The sequence below is a fragment of the Mustela nivalis genome, assembly GCF_964662115.1.
Source record: "Mustela nivalis genome assembly, chromosome: 15".
Taxonomy (NCBI): domain Eukaryota; kingdom Metazoa; phylum Chordata; class Mammalia; order Carnivora; family Mustelidae; genus Mustela; species Mustela nivalis.
Genome location: NC_139034.1, coordinates 34,120,124 through 34,144,664, shown reverse-complemented (window position 1 = coordinate 34,144,664; position 24,541 = coordinate 34,120,124). Strand labels below are relative to the sequence as shown.

The 24,541-nt window shown below is 42.7% G+C and overlaps 1 long non-coding RNA gene across 1 annotated transcript in view; it reads right to left on the bottom strand.

The window, feature by feature from the left end:
* The window catches only part of LOC309848691, a 101,273-nt gene that overhangs the window by 56,362 nt on the left and 20,370 nt on the right, over window positions 1–24,541 (bottom strand). The window lies entirely within an intron of this gene.

Below are 24,541 nucleotides of genomic sequence, written 5' to 3'. Positions count from 1 at the left end.
GGGTTTCTTCCAATAGAGCATAAACAATCTCACAGAGGCGGCTGGGTGGTGCAGTCAGTTAAGCTTCTGACTTCGATTCAGGTCATGATCCCAGGGTCCTAGGATCGAGCCCTGTATTGCACTCCCTGCTTGGTCAGGAGCCTGCTTCTCCCTCTGCCTCCTACTCCCCCTGCTTGCTCTCTCTCTTCTCTGTCAAATAGATAAAATAAAATCTTAAAAAAAAAACTCACCAAACACAAGCAACAGAGAGTCTACACTGTGACCATGATAGAGCAAGAGAAAACCAAGACCTCCTTGTACTCATGTGTGAGCACAGACTAAATCAAGAATGTTACTGGGGCATCTGGGTGGCTCAGTCTGTTAAGCATCCAACTCTTGACTTTGGCTCAGGCCATGGTCTCAGGGTCGTGAGACTGAGCCCCAGGTCAGGCTCCACTCTCAACACGGAGTCTGGTTGAGATTCTCTCTGTGTCTCTAAAAATAAATAAATAAATCTTAAAAAAAAAAAAAAAAAACCAAAGACCTTATTCAGCATAAGACCACATATCTTAGATCTTATCTTATTCAGCATAAAGACCACAGCATGACCACTATCTCCCAACCATAGCTAATGAGATAGTTTTTTGTTTTTTATTACCAGTCACAGCTTTCACCCACTTTGTTAAGATATCCAATCTCAGGACTACCCCCACTTCTTAAGAGCATACATTTAATCCCGAGCAAAACCATGCCTTCTTGAATTCTCCCCCAATCACTCATCATAAGCCCAGATCTCTATTAGGCTTTTGCTGACACTGATAGAGCTGTCCATTGGTTCCCCACAGGGTGTGGCATCTCCCTCATTGCTGTGAGTCAATCCACTCAACTTTGCTCCACCACAGGTATGTTTCTGAGGGACTCTGCCTAGATGGCACTGACAGGAGATATATTTGCCAAAGTAGGAGGACAGAACATAGTTTATCTAACAGCTCATAAACTTGGTTTATAATGTTTAAACACTTAGACATGTGGTATATGGCCTCCATTTGGACACTTGCCCAACCCCTACAGTGTTACAGCAGGCCTGACTCTAAGGTGGGGCCCATGTCTGTGCACCTCTGGAGAGCAGATCATTCTGAAACTTTCAAGTAAAATATTTTTTATTTGTTCTTAAGCAGGAGCTGAGGACAAAAGCATCCCTGATGTGAGAACCTCATGTCATTTCTTCAAGTGTCAGCATAAACTTATTTCCTGGATTTAAAATATGAAAACTCACCTGGATAGGTTATACAAGGCTAGGAGTTGAAAATACTTCCCCCACCATGGAATTGACTCCTAGTATGATTTTTAGTGAGGGAGTTGATACTTTGAGATGCAATACTTCAAAGTATAGCCATAGGTATCAAAGTATAGCCATAGGTATATTTCAAAGTATAGCCATAGGTATATTTTAAAAACTAAAAGAGACATGATTATTTGATGCTACATACCTACCATGTGTCCAGAACTGTGCTTGTTGACTTATATAAGTTACCTCATTTAAGTAAGGAGACAACAACGGATGGCTTGAGGAATTGAGCAATTAAAAGCATTCTAGGGGTACCTGGGTTGCTCAGTTCCTCAAGCATCTGATTCTTGATTGGGGCTCAGGGTCATGAGGTCAAGCTCTGGGTCAGGTTCCACACAAGGCATGGAGACTTCTTTTTTTTTTTTTTTTAAGATTTTATTTATTTGTCAGAGAGAGCGAGCGAGAGCGAGCACAGGCAGACAGAGTGGAAGGCAGAGTCAGAGGGAGAAGCAGGCTCCCTGCAGAGCAAGGAGCCCGATGTAGGACTCGATCCCAGGACGCTGGGATCATGACCTGAGCCGAAGGCAGCTGCTTAACCAACTGAGCCACCCAGGCGTCCCAGCATGGAGACTTCTTGAGAGTCTCTCTTTCTCTCTCCCTCTGCCCCTCCCTGCCCTGCTCTCTCTCTTCTCTCCTCAATCAATCAATCAATCATCCTAGATTTGTATCTTTGTGTCCTGCCCTTAGTAAGTCCTTAATAAGAGACCTGGGGATCCTCTAGCAAGGTCCAGGTACCCAACCATTACAGCAATACTCCAAACCAAAGCAACATGAACGGTTCCCAGGACAGGAAGCTCACAACACACCTTATGTGAAAGTCTATCTTATTTTTTACTTACTTAAAAAAAAATAAAATAAAATCTACAGAAAAGTTGAATGAAGAGTACAATAAATACACCTCACCTCGATTAATCACTTTTGCTGTAACATCTGCCTTTTCTCCCTCTTTGTCTCCCTCTTGAAACCTTCTCCCACCCCTACCCTCAGCTAAACCTTTGAAAAAAGTTGTATACCTCCAGACACTTCACCCTAAGACCTTCCACATGCATCTCCTAGGAAAAAAGGCATTCTCCTCTAGAATCACAGTGCTACTAATTATCACACACATCTAAGACATTAGCGTGAATCAGGTTATGCCACCTAACATACAGTCTTTATTTAAATTTCTCCAATCACCCTGAAAATAATCTTTTTTTCCCTTGCTTCTTTTTCTCCCCAAATCTGGGATCCTCTCACGGTTCGTATATTGCATTTGGTTGGTACATCTCCATACTATTTGCAGCACCTCTGATTCTCAAAAAAGAGTTGACATTACTTCCTTGTACATTTCATCTCTTGTTATTATCCAGTGGTTCTTAGTAAATTCTTAACATATCTGTAAATCTGTGTGGCCTGAGTGGCTCAATCAGTTAAGTGACCAACTCTTGGTTTTGGCTCAAGTCAGGATCTCAGGGTCCTGGAATCTAACCCCACATCAGGCTCTACACTCAGCAGGGAGTCTGCTTCAGGATTCTCTCTCCCTCTGCCCTTCCCCCCACTCACATGCATGTGCTCTCTCTCTTTTTTCTCTCAAAAAAGAAATCTGTAAATCTGAGTGTAACCTGTTTTCTGTGGCAAGATATAGAAGCAGAGGTCAATACCTAGCCCATTCCAAATTTATATATGGCTCTAAGAATGTCCTCCAGCACAGGTCTCAAAATGGTGGCCTATGGGTTGCATTCAGAAAACAGATCCATGGAATGAATTCCACTTAATGCATGCGTGTCTGCGTGCACACATGTCTGCTTCCTATGAATTCATTGCCACAATTAAAAAATTAAGAGATTTTTTGAGGGTTCTGATTCCTAGTTGTTCTTCAAAAATGAAATCAGAATTGGTAACACTGGCCCCCTCTTCCCAAAACACAAATGGCAGCTGCTTTCGTCAGTGGGCCTGGCCTTTCCATTTCCACAGTCCACAAGCTGGATGATGTCTCCTGGGGTCAGTTGCCATTTCTCTTTGGGATAGGATTGTGACTTTTCTTAGCCCTGGTCTCCAGCACTCATTCACAATACCTGCCTGGTCTCAGCAAGCCTGGCATGTAACCCACGCCATGGCCTACTTTACAAAGTTGCAAACACCTTCACATCACCTTTATATCGCCACCTTTTCTTGAACCAGTCCTATGAGAGATATTGGACTGTTACTATTATTCCCATTTTCCTGATGAGGAGACTGAGGTTTGCACCTGTGGTTCCCTTCTAGTAAGACAATAAGTTACTGAGATAGAGGAATCTAGGGGGAAATGAGACGTGCAGCACTTGCAAATCAGAGGGAAGAATTCTTGCAGAGACAGACATCAGAAGCTTGAGGAATCCAACTGTGCTGTAGAGACGGGACACCTATTTTAAGTATTATTACATCATTTTCATTAACCACTGTGGACAGACTTGAATGGATCCTTCAGTTGGTTGTCAAGGAAACCATGAACTAGGGAAGGTGGTCTAGTAGCCCGAGTCAAGTGAATTTAAAAGAAAGTAACTTCTGAAAATATCAAACTAGGGGTGCCTGGGTGGCTCAGTGGGTTAAAGCTTCTGCCTTTAGCTTGGGTCATGATCCTGGGGTCCTGGGATCGAGCCCCGCATCAGGTTCTCTGTTCAGCAGGGAGCCTGCTTCCCCTCTCTCTGCCTGCCTCTCTACCTACTTACGATCTCTGCCTGTCAAATAAATAAATAAAATCTTTAAAAAAAAAAAAAAAAGAAAGAAAGAAAGAAAAGGAAGAAAATACCAAACTAAAAAATTCTTGGAATGAGAGGAAGGATAAGTTATTCGAGGTGCTTATGAATTTCATCTGAAAAGCACATGGCTAATCAGAAATCATGACTGAAGGCTGAGGCCACGCAAATGACCCTTCATTCCTTCCTGTTTAGCTCAAACGCCTGCTTGGAACCGAAACGAGGACCTCCCAGCTCAGGTCTCAGGTCTTCCTAGGCTAAGTTATTGCAAAGAGATAAAGGAGGCTTTTGTCTTCATCTTAGCTAAACACTATCTGGTTACAAGCTCCTCTCCCTGGTTTCTTGCCTCTGCTATATGGAACATCTGCTTATGTAAAAATATAATCAACAAGTGTTCACAAAGACTTTCTTGTCCACCGAGGTGGAACAGAGATCTCAGCCTTCACCCCCAAACCTGACTTGGTTTACAGGTTCTTGCTCAGATAATTAACTCTCCAATTAAACTCAGGTCTGGAAAACAGGGTGACAGAGTCTTCTGAAATGCTGGAATCAGAAACCAATGGACATATCACAGAGAACACAGCATTCCAGGACAGTCAAATATAGAAACTTTGGGGGCCAAAAAATTCACCAAAACTTCTGGGTGATTTTTTTTTTTAATTTATACAAGTCTCTGGAAAAGGATTTGAAAATTTGTTTATTTTTTGGGAAACCACCCTCCTTACAGAAGGGGGTACTCCCTGGCTGTTGACCATAAGAAATCAAACTCTGAATAGAAGCAACAATGGTGAGTAAAACAGAGCGAATTTCTCAAGCCCAGCCTCCAAGACTGATTCAGGTATGCAACTGATATGCTTTATTAAAAATAGTAACCAATCTTCACAGTAATTATCTTGACAGAGAAGATCGGTGTTCGAAGTGAGAAATCAACGCAGGATGGTTAAGAGTCAGGTGGTTTTGGGGGAGATGCAGATACCTGCACACATTGTCGTCAGATGTGGGGTCTTCAGGCATCACCCCTCATCCACTCGGCAATTTTATAGACAGCAACAAAGGAAGCAGTGCTGTGCTTCTAAATGTTTATAGATGTAAAGATGTAAAGAAAATAGAACGATCGTACGATAGCATGCCTATAAATCTTCAATCTGGTCATCTTTTGCTGGGGCTACAGCCATACCCAGTGGCAGAATTTTAATTTCATTTTATTTTGCTCACAAAGAAGCCATGCAACCCCAAACAGGAATTCTAATCCAGTTCTCTGCTGGACACTGGGTGAGATTTGATAAAACGCTCAGCATTGACCAATAACACTGTGCCTTGGGTCCCTCACACGACAAATGGAAATAATACAACAGATCCTATCTACCGTCATGAGGACGTTTCAAGAACCTGAGAGTAACAAATATCTAGAGCTGGAAACTCAGAGTCCATCTGTCCCACCCTCATTTTATGGATGAGGGAAGTGAGGTCCGACAGAGTGAGCGACCACTGAAGGTATGGCTAGCGAGGGGCCCAGCCACCACCTGAACCCAAAGTTTGCCATCCATGCTCTTTCTGCTGGACTACACTGTTCCATGCAGAGTGTAGGACTGTGATATAAATCGCTCAGAGATGGCTTCTGTGTTTTGGCTTCTAGGCTGTGTTTTTCCACTGTAAGCTGAGACTCATTTGTTCAAAAGCCCACTGGCATCAAGCATAAATATTTAAAACATTGGGTTATTTTATTTTATTTGAGAGAGAGAGAGAGAGAGAGAATGCACATGTGAACGAAGTGGGGGATGGTGGGTTGGGGGCAGGAGGAAAGGGAGAGAGAGGATCCTAAGCAGACTCCCTGCTGAGCGTGGAGTCTGACTTGGAGCTCCAGCTCGTGACCCTGAGATCATGACCTGAGCCAAAACCAAGAGTGGGATGCTTAACCGACTGAGCCACCCAGGCGCCCATCAGGTTATTTTTTAAAGGGCCAAACAAGCAGATTTTTAGTGATCTAGAGCCCACCTCTAGAATTTTGCATACTCCTTGAAACCTCACGCAGTGCCCGTTCACCATTGGTAAGATAGACACTCCTAATTACAAGACCCTTCAGAGCTCTCTGACCCAGACACCACCCACCAGATGCTGAGCCCCAGGCCCCATGCACCCCTCTTCTGCAAGTAGGAGCTCCCCTCCCCTTCTGGAAACTGGCCTCCTGGAGCCTCTGGACAGTCTCACACTACCAAAGATTCTCCCCTTCATACAACACTGCCTAAGCATGGCCCAATAAAGCTTTTGGGTTACTAACTGCCATGGTCATATCTTTTTCCATGATCAGCCCTTAACCCCTCAAACCTCCTCCAAAAGATATAAATGTGCTTTGAGCAAATGTCACAGAGATGTTTGGTGCCATCACCAAAACTAAGGGTGAAGGCAAATGGGCCCTGAATGTCCGTTTCCTGACTCCCTGTGGGTCTTCTTCTATGTGTAGCCAGTGACAGTCACACTCCTCAGTCTTGGCCATGTGCACATAAGCCCTCAGCACTTGGCCCCATCCAATCTTATGTCTCTCTTATGCTCATTCACAGGTGCCAAAGAAAAAGATTAAGAAAAAATTCATGTAACACTGGCCCCTGTGGCCACAAAACAAATGTTCTACTCCTCTGGTGTGCCTCTGAGTACCAAAATGAAACCCCAAGATCAGGGACAACGCACAAGTCACCCAGGATGTGACTGTCACTCCAACGCAAACCTGCTTTAGAAACCAAGGCTAGGAATTCCAGCTTAACCCAGAATGTTCTATTTCTTTAAAAGCTCCAATATCTAGGAGAATAGGAATTAGTTCTTCTTTAAATATTTGGTAGAATTCCCCCAGGAAGCCGTCTGGCCCTGGGCTTTTGTTTGTTTGGAGATTTTTAATGACTGTTTCAATCTCCTTACTGGTTATGGGTCTGTTCAGGCTTTCTATTTCTTCCTGGTTCAGTTGTGGTAGTTTATATGTTTCTAGGAATGCATCCATTTCTTCCAGATTGTCAAATTTATTGCCGTAGAGTTGCTCATAGTATGTTCTTATAATAGTTTGTATTTCTTTGGTGTTAGTTGTGATCTCTCCTCTTTCATTCATGATTTTATTTATTTGGGTCCTTTCTCTTTTCTTTTAATAAGTCAGGCCAGGGGTTTATCAATTTTATTAATTCCTATTCTCCTGAAACTGTTCCAAAAAATAGAAATGGAAGGAACTTCTAAACTCATTTTATGAGGCCAGCATCACCTTGATCCCAAAACCAGACAAGGATCCCACCAAAAAAGAGAGCTATAGACCAATATCCTTGATGAACACAGATGCGAAAATACTCAACAAAATACTAGCCAATAGGATTCAACAGCACATTAAAAGGATTATTCACCACGACCAAGTGGGATTTATTCCAGGGCTGCAAGGTTGGTTCAACATCCGCAAATCAGTCAATGTGATACAACACATCAATAAAAGAAAGAACAAGAACCATATGATACTCTCAATAGATGCTGAAAAAGCATTTGACAAAGTACAGCATCCCTTCCTGATCAAAACTCTTCAAAGTGTAGGGATAGAGGGCACATACCTCAATATCATCAAAGCCATCTATAAAAAACCCACCGCAAATATCATTCTCAATGGAGAAAAACTGAAAGCTTTTCCACTAAGGTCAGGAACACGGCAGGAATGTCCATTATCACCACTGCTATTCAACATAGTACTAGAGGTCCTAGCCTCAGCAATCAGACAACAAAAGGAAATTAAAGGCACCCAAATTGGCAAAGAAGAAGTCAAATTATCACTCTTCGCAGATGATATGATACTATATGTGGAAAACCCAAAAGACTCCACTCCAAAACTGCTAGAACTTATACAGGAATTCAGTAAAGTGTCAGGATATAAAATCAATGCACAGAAATCAGATGCATTTCTCTACACCAACAGCAAGACAGAAGAAAGAGAAATTAAGGAGTCAATCCCATTTATAATTGCACCCAAAACCATAAGATACCTAGGAATAAACCTAACCAAAGAGGCACAGAATCTATACTCAGAAAACTATAAAGTACTCATGAAAGAAATTGAGGAAGACACAAAGAAATGGAAAAATGTTCCATGCTCATGGATTGGAAGAATAAATATTGTGAAAATGTCTATGCTACCTAAAGCAATCTACACATTTAATGCAATTCCTATCAAAGTACCATCCATCTTTTTCAAAGAAATGGAACAAATAATTCTAAAATTTATATGGAACCAGAAAAGACCTCGAATAGCCAAAGGGATATTGAAAAAGAAAGCCAACGTTGGTGGCATCACAATTCCAGACTACAAGCTCTATTACAAAGCTGTCATCATCAAGACAGCATGGTACTGGCACAAAAACAGACACATAGATCAATGGAACAGAATAGAGAGCCCAGATATAGACCCTCAACTCTACAGTCAACTAATCTTCGACAAAGCAGGAAAGAATGTCCAATGGAAAAAAGACAGCCTCTTCAATAAATGGTGCTGGGAAAATTGGACAGCCACATGCAGAAAAATGAAATTGGACCATTTCCTTACACCACACACAAAAATAGACTCAAAATGGATGAAGGACCTCAATGTGCAAAAGGAATCCATCAAAATCCTTGAGGAGAACACAGGCAGCAGGCTCTTCGACCTCAGCCGCAGCAACATCTTCCTAGGAACAATGCCAAAGGCAAGGGAAGCAAGGGCAAAAATGAACTATTGGGATTTCATCAAGATCAAAAGCTTTTGCACAGCAAAGGAAACAGTTAACAAAATCAAAAGACAACTGACAGAATGGGAGAAGATATTTGCAAATGACATATCAGATAAAGGACTAGTGTGCAGAATCTATAAAGAACTTAGCAAACTCAACACCCAAAGAACAAATAATCCAATCAAGAAATGGGCAGAGGACATGAACAGACATTTCTGCAAAGAAGACATCCAGATGGCCAACAGACGCATGAAAAAGTGCTCCATATCACTCAGCATCAGGGAAATACAAATCAAAACCACAATGAGATATCACCTCACACCAGTCAGAATGGCTAAAATAAACAAGTCAGGAAATGACAGATGCTGGCGAGGATGCGGAGAAAGGGGAATCCTCCTACACTGTTGGTGGGAATGCAAGCTGGTGCAGCCACTCTGGAAAACAGCATGGAGGTTCCTCAAAATGTTGAAAATAGAACTGCCCTATGACCCAGCAATTGCACTATTGGGTATTTACCCTAAAGATACAAACGTAGTGATCCAAAGAAGCACATGCACCCGAATGTTTATAGCAGCAATGTCCACAATAGCCAAATTGTGGAAAGAACCTAGATGTCCATCAACAGATGAATGGATCAAGAAGATGTGGTATATATACACAATGGAATACTATGCAGCCATCAAAAGAAATGAAATCTTGCCATTTGTGACAACATGGATGGAACTAGAGCGTACCATGCTTAGCAAAATAAGTCAAGCAGAGAAAGACAACTATCATATGATCTCCCTGATATGAGGAAGTGGTGATGCAACATGGGGGCTTAAGTGGGTAGGAGAAGAATCAATGAAACAAGATGGGATTGGGAGGGAGACAAACCATAAGTGACTCTTAATCTCACAAAACAAATTGAGGGTTGCTGGGGGGAGGGGGTTTGGGAGAAGGGGGTGGGATTATGGACATTGGGGAGGGTATGTGCTTTGGTGAGTGCTGTGAAGTGTGTAAACCTGGTGATTCACAGACCTGTACCCCTGGGGATAAAAATAGATGTTTATAGAAAATAAAAAATTTTTTTAAAAAAGCTCCAATATCTAAATACTGCCCCTCAAAACCTAAATACATGCACTCTCACAAACACACAAAACTATTCAGATGCCTTAAATATTACTGACAAGGTGGGGAAACAACCCGTAGATAACTGGTTGAACTATTCTTGCTTTCTCTTGCCATTGGTGTGGATCGAAGGCCACTTTACATTTCGCTGGTTTGATAAAATAAAAAATGAAAGTACTATGAGTATGTCTTCCTGGTTTTGGCTGATAAATAATCCCCCCACACCACAACCTACTGCCCCCCAAAAGATCTAAGGTTTAAATTTAACTCCATTTCACTTGGTTTGGAAGTACTATAATTTGGAGAAATACAAACACTTTCTCTTTGTGTACTTTTGTCAAAACTAATAATGAAAGTTGACACAGATTGATCAAATACAGGCTAGGCACTACACAAAGGGCTTTAAGTGTATTTACTCAGGTTATCTGCACCACAAACCCAATAAGGCAGATTCAATTATTATTCTCATTTTACAGATGGGGAAACTGAGGCACAGGATTCCTAAGTAGCTTGCTTAAAGTCAGTCAGTTTCTAAATCCATACAATCTGGCTCTTGAGCTGTCCTGCCCAATCTTGTAGCTACTAGCTATATAGCTACTGAGTACTTGAAATGTGTCTAGCTGGAATTGAGGTGTGCAGTTAAGTACAAAATAGACAGTATATTTTGATGACTTAGCATGAAGAAAAGAATATAAAATATCTCATTAATAGTTTTTAAAATATTGATTATGTGTTGAAATAATATTTTGAATATATCAGATAAAACGAAGTGTTATTAAAGTTTGTTTTACCTGTTTGCTCTACTTTTTGTTAATGTGGCTTCTAGAAAAGTTAGCATCACGCGTGTGGCTTACATTATACCTTTATTGGACCACACTGCTCTGAACCCTGAATGTTTTACTATTCTGATTTACCCTCCAAAAGAGAGAGAGAGGAGAGAGTTTATATTCTTCGCATTAATGAAAAAGTGAGGTCTTCCTTCATCGCAAGATTTGTGTTTTGTTTGCATGTGAGCAAACCCAAGCATAAAATAGTTGGGATCCAAAGTCAAACATTAACCCTGAAACAATCTTCAAAGCCCACAAAAACAAAAGAACACACACTCTACCCTCAGTTCTACTTGCTTGACCTGCTTTCCAACCTGGACTGAAGCCACAGAGTTCAAGAAGTTCAATGACTGTCTGAGCTTTAATGTCTAACCAAAAGCCAAATGTTTGCTGGTGTTTTAGCTCTTGTCTAAGCCCCCTTGGGCAACGTGCAGACAGAAGAACACAGCCGGCTTGGGAGGAGGCCGGTTTGTGTGGCTTCTTACCAGGGGTCATGGGTTGGTTTTCATAGGATGAATACTTCCATTATTTAATGATTATTGTTGGGTTTTCATTTTTAAGGACATGTATAAAACTCATGCCTATAAGCAAATCACTGAACAGCCTGAGAAATCCTTAAGAAAGCCCAAACTATTCATTTGTAAGTTGTAACTGTGGCTCGAACGTTGGACTGGGCCAGAGTTGAGGCTGGGTTTTTAGGTTTTCCTCTGAAAGATCCCCAAGAAGAAAACATTTCCTGAAATGTGAGCAACTCCACAGGTGCCATCTAATAGAATAGGGCTTGGCGATTAAAACTAAAAACGTTCTGGTACTTTCTGTGGAGCTCTTAGTCCAGCCCAGCCTCCATCCAGCTCTGGACATTTGATGTCTGTGCTTATCTACTTAGCTCCCTGCAGCAAGGAAAGGCTGTCCTCTGTCCCCACCTTCACCTGTGACAGCGCTATTTCCAGAGCCACTGTAAGGTTGCGCACGTGGACCAGCGAGCCAGGCCTTCAGCTGACCCCTGGACAGTCTCCCTCTCCTACTTTTTCTCAATGTCTCCCCCTCTTTAGTCCTCCAGTGCTTCTCTTTTCCCTGCAAACGAAGAAAGGAAGAGGCCGGGGCACCGAAAACCTTCCCCAGGGTTGGCCCCGGGGGGTGGGGGAGGTAGGCCTGGCTCTCCACCCTACAGCCCCTCCTTAAGGGGGATTAAGTGTTCCTCCCTGGTGTCCCAACCCTGGGCAGCTGTCCCTGAGCCATTAATGGGGTATCAACCAATGAGGTTTCTGAGGGTTGCAGCGGCGAGGAGAGGTGCCCTGTGCCTTTTATTCATGGGGCTGTGTGTACTCATATAACCTCTCTCCCTACCATAGCCCCAACTTCCTCGAGGTTTCACCTCCTCTTTCTGGATTCATTAGAGGCTTAACGTTCCTAGCGGACAGCATTCCAATGTGTGGAAGGGTGGAAGGTGCCTGAAAACCTGGAGCTCGGATTCCAGTTGCTGTACTGCCGCTAAACAGCTGTGTGACGGTGGTCGTGCCCTGGCACCTCTCTGGGCGGATTCTTCAGTGAAGTGAGAGTTGGAATTGGATGAAACCCAGAAGCCCTTTCTGTCCAACAATTCTAGGATCCATAAACTTTACGGATCCTCTGTAGTCATCAGTATTCATTTCCCTAAATCTTTATCTCCCGTGACTCTTGGCTCCAAGGGAATCACATTTGGGGAAGATTTGTGATAAGCGAAGTACAGGTCCACTTACAAGCGACTAACAGGGCTCCCGCTCAGACTCCAAGTTACATTATTGCTGCACTGACGTTTAAAAAAATTTTTTTTTTAACTTAAAGGGGGAGAAATTACCACACAGGATAACTTGCAGGAAATGGAGTGTGGAAAAGGCCCACATTTATTTGTATAAGAACTGTGTGAAGTTTTATCATGTGTTTATATATTTGTTTCTTTGTTTTTGAATTCTTGGCTAACAGGAAGCACTCCTACCCTACAGGGTACTTCCAGAATTACTGCTGGGGGCTTCAAAACATCTCTCTCTGTTTCCGGCTCTCCCCACCTCCTCTTAGTTTATACCCTGTAGCCAGATAAATATTACAAAAGCTGTTCTTAACACTCAGCTCCTGCTCGAAAGCCTCCTAGCTCCCTATACGCCACCAAGACCGAGCACAACATACTCAAGTGTGTCATGTCAAGACAACCCACACCACGGCCTCCACCATCCTGACCAGCCTGTACCCCGGCTGTTCCCCAAACACAATGCCCAGGGCTCCCCCACACACCCAGCATCCCAGGCATTCTCACAGTCATATTGGTGCCTGGTCTCTCCCCTCCCAGCGACACCGTCTGCCCTCTCCACCTGACAGATCCAGTTCTGTAAAGTTGATGTCGAAAAACCATAGCTTTCACGATAGGCTTTCTCTCTCCTTCAAAACCCCCTTGACCAACATTGTCCAAGAGGAATAAATACAAGTCACATAGGTAATTTAAAGTTTTTCAGGAGTCATACTTTAAAAAAAACAGATGAAACAAATTTCAATAACCTATTTCATTTTACCAAGTACATCCAAAATATTATTACCTTAATATGTAACAAATATAAAATTATCAATGAAATATTTTACTGGACTGGCTTTATTTTGTTTTGTTTTGTTTGTTTTCACACCCCATCTTCTAAATCCAGAGTGCGTTTTATACTCACAGAACCTCTCGTTTAGGATCCTAAATTTTCATAGAAAACACAAGATCTGTGCTTAGATCTCATAAAATCTAAATTACAAAAGATTCGTGCACCCAGATTGTTCCAAACACGCTAAAAAGTCCACTGGTTACCTGTGCCCAGTCTTCTTAAATTTGAACTTAAATTAATTAAAATGAAATAATATTAAATTCTCAACTCTTCAGTTGCGCTGGTGGCATTGCCAGCATCCTATAAACACACGTAGCTAAGGGATGGCGCTGGACAGAGAAGCCATGGCTCATGGGCCTCGCCAGAGGCGCTCAGCCCACTTGGCTTCCTTCGGGAAGGTTTCCTCCGCTAGATCACAGACCCCACAGGGCAGAACCACACCTTTCCCACTGACTGCCCTATCCCCAGGACGCAGCACGGAGCCACACACATTGGGCTCTGAATGAATACTTTATGGATAAATGGAAAACAGAGAAAATTAATAAATGATCTTATTCTTCCCATTAGGTTATTAATTGAGGATATGTTTTATTCCTCTTAGCATTTTCTGTTGTGCAAACATAGAGCCTTGCCCATTAAGATAGCCAGCAAGTATTTCCTCCTCCCGGAAATATTCAGAGTCCTCTGGCCACCTAAGTTTTGTTTTTCACCTAATTTTATACTCAAACCTTCAAGTACGTGTGTATATATCACACAGAAAATTAGTTCTTAGGATTTAACTCTTTAAAGGTCCTTATAGGATGGGCGCCTGGGTGGCTCAGTGGGTTAAGCCACTACCTTCAGCTCAGGTCATGGTCCTGGGGTCGAGTCCCACATCAGGCTCTCTGCTCAGCAGGGGGCCTGCTTCCCTTCCTCTCTCTCTGCCTGCCTCTCCATCTACTTGTGATCTCTCTCTGTCAAATAAATAAATAAAATCTTTTTTAAAAAATTCCTTATAGGAACACCTGGATGGCTCAGTCGGTTAATTGTCTGCCTTCAGCTCAGGTCATGATCCCAGGGTCCTGGGATTGAGCCCTGCATTGGACTCCCCACTCAGCGGGGAGCTTGCTTCTCCCTCTGCCTGCAGCTCCTCCTGGTTGTGTGCTCGCTCTCTCTCTCTCTCTCTCTCTCTCCCTCCCCCCGACAAATAAATAAATAAAATCTTTTAAAAACTAAAAAAATAATAATAAAATCCCTTTTAGTGTTAGAATCAACTCATGTGACCCCCCCCCCCAAGGTGTGTTAGGACCACACTGCACAGTGAGCACAGTGAGATTTTCTTCCTTCTCAAGCAGTGCTCTGTGTGGAATTCTGACAGATTCACTAGTCTCCCCTCCCTCCCTCCCTCCCTCACAGGTATTCCTTGTTCTTTAAATCAAACACTTGACTTCTAAAGAAATACAAGCACTCCATAAAAAAAAGTCAGATGAGAAGGAAGGAAGGAAGGAAGGAAGTGATAGGGGAGGGGGAAGGGAATGGGGGAGGAAGAGAGAAAGAGAAAGCGAGAAAAACAAGAGCCTCAGAGGGGAAAAGACCCTGGTCCTGGTCTGAAGAGCCACTGATGGCAGCCCCACTGAGAGCACACCATCCCAGCAGGGTGCAGGGGAAGGGATACAGCAGCAATTATACCCATTTCCAGGTTATCTGGAGCCTTGTCCAGAGATCAGTACCTGGAGAGACAAGTCCTGTTTCCATGACAAAGAAATTAGTATAAAAGACTTGGGCAGATTCTTTTTTTTTTTTTTTAAGATTTTATTTATTTATTTGACAGAGATCACAAGTAGGCAGAGAGGCAGGCAGAGAGAGAGAGAGGAGGAAGCAGGCTCCCCGCCGAGCAGAGAGCCCTATGCGGAGCTCGATCCCAGGTCCCTGGGATCATGACCTGAGCCAAAAGCAGAGGCTTTAACCCACTGAGCCACCCAGGGGCCCCACTTAGGCAGATTCTTATCAAATATCCTCATCAACACATGAATCAGTCCCATTTCTTCATGGAAAAACTCTAGACCCCGCAAGGTAAGGGAGGGCAGTGAGGCTGAGCCTGGCACTCAAGTACAGTCCTTGAACTTTTACCACAGAACAGGAGCCCTGGGGCTCTAGGGACATCATTCTGAGGATTCCCAAGGAGTCCTGGGGTTAGAAACCTAAGTTTATAATCCCTCCCACAAGCTTTCACTGTGCTCTTGGGCTCCCAAGAAAAGGGTATCAGCCTCCCTTGCTTGCTCGCTCTTAACAAGGTGGAATTTAGGGGTGCCTGGGTGGCTCAGTGGGCTAAAGCCTCTGCCTTCAGTTCACGTTATGATCCCAGGGTCCTGGGATCAAGTCCCACATCAGGCTGTCTGCTAAGCAGGGAGCCTGCTTCTCTGTCCCCTGCCCCCAACCCCTGCCTACTTGTGATCTCTGTCTGTCAAATAAAAAATTTTTTTTAATTTTTAAAAAGGGGGAATTATGTGATTTTTTTTCTTATATCCCATTGCCCTCGGCCTGCAAGCCCTCCATGCGCAGCTCTGAAGTGGGTATGCTTGCACTCTGCATATTCCCTGCCGTTTATCCTAATTAAGCCCTTCTGACAGATATCCAGACTCCAACTGAAATCCTCCTACAATATATCCCATTCGTCAGTCCAGTGGTTCCTGTCTAAGATTCTGTTTATCCAACATACCTTATGTCTGAATAGGAGAAGGAAGATCAGGTGATCACTTGACCTAGATCTGTAATGATTCCAATACAACTGGGGTAGGACCTGCTCAGACCTTCCTTCTTTGTTTCCTGTATTTTTCTTATTTCTTAAAAATGTATTTAGGGCTATTAAAAATTTTGTTTTGAAAACATTGAAATTACAAGAAGATCCAAGGCAGCAATTGTGAATGGAACCTCACTTTTAAATCCAAAATGTTCCGCCCGAATTGGAATTTCCTGTCAAGTTTCCTCCCTTGAATATTTTTCCTTATAGCTGTCGGGTTTCCAGTTGATTTTATATTTAGTAGTGGTTCCCAGAATTTCTAAGACAATAGACATCTTACCAAAAAAAGTTACATGACTAAATGAATCCTCATATTCAGAAAATTATGGCAGTGGAAGAGATGTGATTAAAAGTAACCTTTATTAACAGATGAAGGATAGTTATGATTGAGTTTCTGTAGTGCAAGTTTAAGTGACTGCCTTAAGTCAAGATAGAAATGACAGAAACTCAGACTATTTAAGCAAAATGGGTGTGTATTGCCTTATGAATCTGGGATATTTGTGAATGAATGGAGCAGAGCTTCAGGAAAAGCTGGATCCAGCTGTCAAAACAAGGTTGTCAGGACTCTTACACTCAGGATCTCCATTTTTCAGCTTGATTTTCCTCTGAATTTTATTTTCTTTTTTTATTTTTTTAAGGATTTATTTATTTATCTGAGAGAGAGAGAAAATGGAGGAAGGGTTAGAAGGAGAGAGAGACAGAGAACCTCAAATGGACTCTTCACCAAGCTTGGAGCCCAACACAAGGCTCCATCTCTCATTCCTGAGATCATGACCTGAGCCAAATTCAAGAGTCAGACACTCAACCAACTAACCCACATAAACACTCCTTTCCTCTGAATTTAAAAAAAAAAGAAAAAACTTTTTATTCTCTCTCAGTGCAGCAGTGTTCTTTAACAGTTATGAGAAAATGGCTATTGGTGATTCTAGATCACATGCTCCTGGCTTAGAAATTCTAGCAGGAAGAGAAGACTAAGAGTGCATAAATAAATCAATCTCTCAGAAGGATTCTTATTGACCCTGCTTTTGTCATGTGTCTTCCTCTACAATAAGCAGTTTGCTTTTTTTTTGTAATAAGAAGAGGTGAAGGAAGTTTTTCAGAGCACCACAACCTGCTAAAAATGAAAATCCGAGAAGGGAGAGAGGAGGGAAAGTAAATGATCTGGAGCTCTCTGCTACCAAACAAAGCAAATTTTACAATTTGAAGGGGAAAGAGACATACGCAGAGAACTGGCATGGAGGTGGCTCAGAGATGGCTTGCCGCCTATATGCACCCCCCACCCCCGGCTCCCATGCTAGGAACTGCAGGTCAGTCCTCTCCAATGTCCCCAGCAGCAACACATATTCTTACTTGCACAACTCCTTAAAAAAAAAAAAAAGCCCACTGCCACCCTGAATGCATTGTTAGAGGTAGAGGCAGGGAGAGGAAGGAAAGAGGAAAAAGAAAAGAGCGTCTGCTGGGCCATCCCATGGTCGGCCCCCTCTGAGAGTCGCAGTCCTACAGGGGTCCTTAGCCTGGCCATCCCCAGCACTGTTATGCCCCTCCCCTTCAGAGACCACAATCTGAAACAGTCCAGATCTGAATTCCTGACCCAGGTTTACTTTATAGTCTAATCGTCTGAGCCTCAAGCCTAATCTTGAGGCTGCAGAGAAGACCTCACCCAACCTTGCACAGAATCCTCATCACTAATCAGAGTATCTCTGGCCCTGGGGCCAGGCTTAGGTCCTAACCCAGTCCATCCCCAGGAGATGATGGACTTCGAAGGCACTGACCCAGCTATGTACATGTGGAGCCTTGAAGACCAGACAAAATGGGTTTCTTGCCCATCAGGCTGCCCTCATCCACTCAGATTTATAAGCAGGGAGCAGCCAGCGGTCTCTTTGGGCTCTACTCTCCTTTCCTCCTCTCCTCTCCCAAAACCCCTCAGGTGCTCCTACCCCAACAGCTCCAACTTCAATCTGTAGTAATCACGCCTGACTCTCCAGGTACCCAGTGCCTCCAGAGGGGCCCCAGCATCCTTCTGATTCTTCAGCAGGAAGAATGACACTGAGCTCTTCTTATAGCTGATTCAGGCTAACCATGTTTTCATCCCTTTGCCCCCATGACTACCCCATTCTTTCAACCCTCCACTCAGTGGCAAGTTCTTTATTCAATATCTGGGCACCACCTTTTTCTGGATCTGTCTACAGGTAACAGAGCAATGGTTCCACATTTCTGGAGTCATTTTCTCAGGGTGAATCATGGGTGAGATGAGGCCAATCAGGTGAATTTCTTTCTTCTGAGGTGTCAACTAAATTCTACTCATCAGTTTTCCAGCTTAGCTTATCATCTGGGCAACGTAGAAAGAGAATAATAGTGCATCAACTATAAAGTTTTAGTACATTTTAGAGAATTTTGTTACTTATTCTTGTACCAAATATGCATTGAGTATCTACTATATGCCAGGCCCTCAGGGTTTAGTGATAAACTAAGCAGACATGATCACTACTATTATAGCAAATTAACAGCAAATTCCCAGTTGCCTTTTATGACTCCTCAAGAAATCATATGTCAAGACAGCAAACACCTAAAACCAGCAGGTAACAAGAGATAAAAGGGGTGTCTTACCTCTGCTGTAATAAATTACTGCAATGGTGGCATAACAATTATTATCCTATAGCTCTGGAGGTGAAATATCTAAAATGGGCCTCTTGGGGCTACATCAGAGTGTTAGCAGAGCCATGTTCCTTCTGGAGGCTCTAGGGAGAACCCATTCTCTTGTCTTTTTTAGATTCTAAAGGCTTCCTGCATCCCTCTGCTAATGTCTTCCTTCCTCCACCTTCAAAGCCAGCCATGGTAGGCTGGGTCTTTCCCATGTAGCCATCTCTCTTGCTCCCCTCTCCAAACTCCTTGTTCCATTTTTAAGGACCCCTGCATTTACATTGGGCCTACCCCGATAATTCAGGATGATCTCCCCATCTTAACCAGCTGATTAGCAGGCTTCTCCCTCACCACAAAATTAAACACACTCACAGGTGCCAGACATAAGAATTTGGACACCTTTGGGAAGCCATGATTCTGCCAAATCCCCTACCTTCCAAATCCCCTCTTGAAGACACCAAAAAAGATCTGGATCCCAGCCTACCTTGTTGAGGTGGGAGGACCAAGGATGCTGTGTCTCCCCTAGCCCCTTCCACCACCTCCACAACAACACTCTGGTCAATGTGCTGAGCTGGGCCACTCCTGAAGACCTCAGCCTCCACTTTATTACCTCTCAGAGAGTGGGTGGCTAGCCCTGATTCCTCAGGCTCTTTAATTACCTGGTGTTCCTAAAGGGCTCTTCCATTCCAAACCCCAGACTTAGCCTGAAGCAAGGGGAAAAACAAGAATCCAACTGACCTCCTGTGACCTCAGTCTCCCCTACCTCACAACCTCAACAGAAGGCTCCAGACTGCTCTCACAACCTCAACAGAAGGCTCCAGACTGCTCTCTTCCCCACACCCCTTACCCCCTCAGTGCTGGTGGCAGAGAGTCTCATCTTAACCCATCACAGACAAAGGGGAAAAAACTTCTCCATGATCTTCTGAAGAGATCCACCATTCCTCCCTGCTAAATTAGTGTGAACATTCTTCACTTCACATTCCCTCCCTTTCTCATTCCCCCAAGAACAGGATCTGATGGGGGACCCAGTCAAAACCATTTTAATCATGAAAACTGACCAAAGATTTTAGGGCTCTGCCAGCTCTATGACCTCCTTTTGAAGCTCCCCAAGCCCACTGCTTCACTGGGTGCCAAGACCCCAGAAGAACAAGATTTACAGGCTGTGGAAACACATCTGAAAATGTTTTTAAAGAGTGCTCCAAGTCTTCTCATGACATGGAGAGGTAGGAGTAGGGGTATTAAGCTAGAATCCAATCAGAAAAGTGGTGAAAGTAATTTCTAGCAAAGTCCTGAAGAGAAAAGAGAAACTTCTCCACCAATGGCACACCACGTGGTTTTTCCCACCAGGCTACAAGCATGGGGTGCTTAGTTACACACTGAGAACAGTGCAGGAGAAAGTACTAGAAATCTTAGGCCTCTTGTTGACACTCACAAATGTTCCAAAACCCCCAACACAACCCTTGGCCAAGTCATGAAGTTTCTGAATTCATTTGGCTGATTGTACTGTGTACTCGAATTTAAAAGCAAGAGCAGGAAGAGAAGCAAAATACCACCAGGTCCTAAATATCATCCTAAATATCATCAGGTCCCAGGAGTTCAGCTAGATAGTTATCAAACCATTCTGAACACCTAAAAACCCAACAAGAGATTGCACAGAAGAAGAGCAGCAATTCTAGGAACAGAAAATCGACCACTTTCTGGAAGGTAGGATGTGTGGAGAAGTGAATCCAAAGCAACGGGAAGATAGACTTTGGGGGAGGGGCTGGCTCCTGGCAAGCAGCAGAGCAGAGGAGCACAAAATTGGAACTTTTACAAGTCTGCTCCTCTGAGGGACATTGCTCCAGAGGCTAAGCAGGGTGGAGCCCTTGCATGGACAGTGTGGTCCCAGGACCCGCGGGGTTACAGAAAGACCAGGGCTGAGTGGGGCAGAGCTCCCAGGTATCAGAGCTGAGGAAGCCAGCTACAGAGATGGAGCCCGAGGACTGAGCTCTCAGCTCGGAGTTACCTTAAATTGTGATCCGAGGCACAGTTGGGCCACTGCACTTTGAGGAGGGATCCAAAAAGCAGCAGATCCAGGAAGACTCAGCTTCCTGCTCTGGAAACAGGAATCTGTTGGGTTGGGAGACTCCAAACCGGGCCATGTGCCTATGATAGAAATGCTCATTCACAGGCCAAGTGCACACGGAGTGCAGCCGGAGACCAGGGAGATGGGAGTGATTGAGCGCTTTTTTCCTAGGGTGCACTGAAGAATGCAGCCCGAGCCCTCAGCTCCTCTGGCCAGAGAATGGGAGGCCGCCATCTTCATTCCCGTCCTTCAGAGCTCTATGGAAAGTGTTCAGGGAACAAAAGCTCCTGAGAGCAAACCTGAGCAGATTACTTAGCCTGGCCCCTGGCAAGAGCAGCATAATTCCGCTTCAGGCAAAGACATTTGAGAATCACTGCAACAGGCTCCTCCCACAGAAGATCACCAAGAACATCCAGGCAAGACTAAGCTCACCAATCAAGGAGAACAGCAGAACTCCAGAGATAGGGGAAAGTAACACATAGAATTCATGGCTTTTTCCCTATAATCCTTTAGTCTTTCAAAGTTAAATTTTTTTAATTTTATTTTTTCTTATCCTATTTTTAAAATTTTTCCTCTTTCCTATTTTAATGGGTTTTAACTGTTTTATCTTATTAATACCTTTTCAAAAAACTTTTTAAATTTTTATTGTTATAGTCATAGTTTATCCCTTCATTGTATTTAACCTTATTTTTTGAATACATATAGGTTTTTTTTTCTTTAAGAAACCTATATAATTTCTTCTAATAGATCAAAATATATCCTAAATCTAGCACATGGTTTTGTTCTAGTCTCCAGCCTGATCAAATTATGTCCTCTTTTTTTTTCCTTTTTTTAACTAACTTCTTATCAATTCTTTTTTTAGAATCTTTTTAAAATTTTCATCTTTACCATCATATACCATCCCTTCATCGTGTTTACCCTTATTTTTGTATATATATAAGTTTTTCTTTCTTTAAAATTTTGGGAAGTAGTTTCTTCTAACAGACCAAAATACACCCAAATTCAAATGTGTGGCTCTGTTCTATTCACCAGTCTAATATATATATTCCACACACACCCCCATTCCTCTCCCCGAGTTTTGGGTCTCTTCTGATTTGGTTAGTGTATATTTTTCTTGGTTGTTGCTACCCTTTTAGTATTTTGTTCTCTTATTCATCTATTCTTATCTGGATAAAATGACAAGGTGGAAAACCTCACCACAAAAAAAAACAAGAGGCAGCACTGAAGGTTGAGAACTTAATCAATATGGACATTAGTAAGATGTCAGAACTAGAGTTTAGAATGATGATTCTCAAGGTGCTAGCTGGGTGCAAAAAAAGCATGGAAGATATTAGAGAATCCCTTTCTAGATAAATAAAATCCCTTTCTGGAGAAATAAAAGAACTAAAATCTAACCAAGTTGAAATCAAAAAAGTTATTAAGGAGGTATAATCAAAAATGGAGGTTCTTACTGCTAGGATAAATGAGGCAGAAGAAAGAACTAGTTGAGAAGACCAAATGATGGGGAATAAACAAACTGAGCAAAAGAGAGACAAACAACAACTGGACCATGAAGCGAGAATTCGAGAGATAAGTGATACTATAATATGAATCAATATTGGAATAATTGGGATCCCAGAAGAAGAAGAAAAGAGAGAGAAGAATAGAAGGTATATTGGACCAAATTGTGCAGAAAATTTCCATAATTTGGTGATGGGAACAAGCATCAAAATCCAGGAAGCACAGAGAATTCCCCTCAAAATCAATAAAAATAGGTCCACACCTCACCATCTAATAGTAAAACTTAAAAGTCTCAGTGACAAAGAGAAAATCCTGAAAGCAGCTCGGGACAAGAAGTCTATAACATACAGTGGTAGAAATAGTAGATTGGCAGCAGACCTATCCACAGAGACCTGGCAGGCCAAAAAGGACTGGCATCATATATTCAGAGCACTAAACGAGAAAAATACACAGCCAAGAAAACTATATCCAGCTAGGCTGTAATTGAAAATAGAAGGAGGCATAAAAAGCTTCCAGGACAAACAAAAACGAAAAGAATTTTCAAACACCAAACCAGCCCTACAGGAAATATTGAAAGGGGTCCTCTAAGCAAAGAGTGAGCCTAAAAGTAACAGACCACAAAGGAACAGAGACAATATACAGTAAGGGTCACCTTACAGGTAAAGGGAAGCAAAGACAAAAAAAGAACTATTGGGACTTCATCAAGATCAAAAGCTTTTGCACAGCAAAAGAAACAGTCAACAAAACCAAAAGACAACTGACAGAATGGGAGAAGATATCTGCAAATGACATATCAGATAAAGGGCTAGTATCCAAAATCTACAAAGAACTTCTCAAACTCAACACCCAAAGAACAAATAATCCAATAAGAAATGGGCAGAGGACATGAACAGACATTTCTCCAAAGAAGACATCCAGATGGCCAACAGACACATGAAAAAGTGCTCAACATCACTCAGCATCAGGGAAATGCAAATCAAAACCTCAATGAGATACCACTTCACACCAGTCAGAATGGCTAAAATTAACAAGTCAGGAAACAACAGATGTTTGTGAGGATGTGGAGAAAGGGGAAACTTTCTAAACTGTTGGTGGGAATGCAAGCTGTTTTCACTTTGGAAAACAGCATGGAGGCTCCTCAAAACCTTGAAAATAGAGCTACCCTATGACCAAGCAATCGCATACTGGGTATTTACCCTAAAGATACAAATGTAGTGATCCGAAGGGGCATGTGTACCCTAATATTTATAGCATCAATGTCTACAATAGCCAAACTGTGAAAAGAACCTGGATGTCTATCAACAGATGAATGGATAAAGAAGATGCGGTATATATATACAATGGAAAACATGCAGCCATCAGAAAACCACAAAACCTTGCCATTTGCGATGACATGGATGGAACTAGAGTGCATTATGCTAAGCGAAGTAAGTCAATCCAAGAAAGACAATTATCATATGATCTCTCTGATATGAGGAATTTGAAAGGCGGGATGGGGGGGTTGTGGGGGTAAGGGAGAGAAAAAATGAAACAAGATGGGATCAGGAGGGAGACAAAACATAAGAGATTCTTAATCTCACAAAACAAACTGACGGTTGCTGGGAGGTGGCAGTGGGGGTAAGGATAGGGTGGCAGGGTTATGGATACTGGAGGGGTATGTGCTATGGTGAGTGCTGTGAAATGTTTAAACCTGATGATTCACAGACCTATACCCCTGGGGCAAATAATACATTATATATTAATATAAAAAATTTTTTTTAATTTAAAAAAATTTTTAAAATAAAAACAATACTTTCCTTTGAGACATTGTGAGGGAAGTAACTGGGTTTGGTCTATTATTAAAAATCCAATTCAAAGTCCCATCATTCAGGAAGTCTGCCCTGAATGATGCCAAACCAACTTTTTATGCAAAAGGGCTTTCAACAGAGTTGCACACATTTTCATAGCAGGAGAGCTGAGGGAGGAGTGTAGTACTATGGCCTCCCCTAAAAGGAAAGTCTGGAGCCCTGAGGGTCAGCACTTGCAGAAGGAAGAGAAAGACTAGAGGATGTATACACAGGTTTTGGAGGAACCCTTTGCGGTGGGGCACACCTCCAGACATAGGGTGAAGGAGAACTTGGGGGACACTCAGTATAATTCTATTACTAAGGAGGTAAAGAGAGGAGATTTCTGAGCCTTCCACTTCCTGTGGGTTCCGTTTCTTCAGTCTGCATTGCTAAGATGTGACTGAGTGGGGTCTTCCC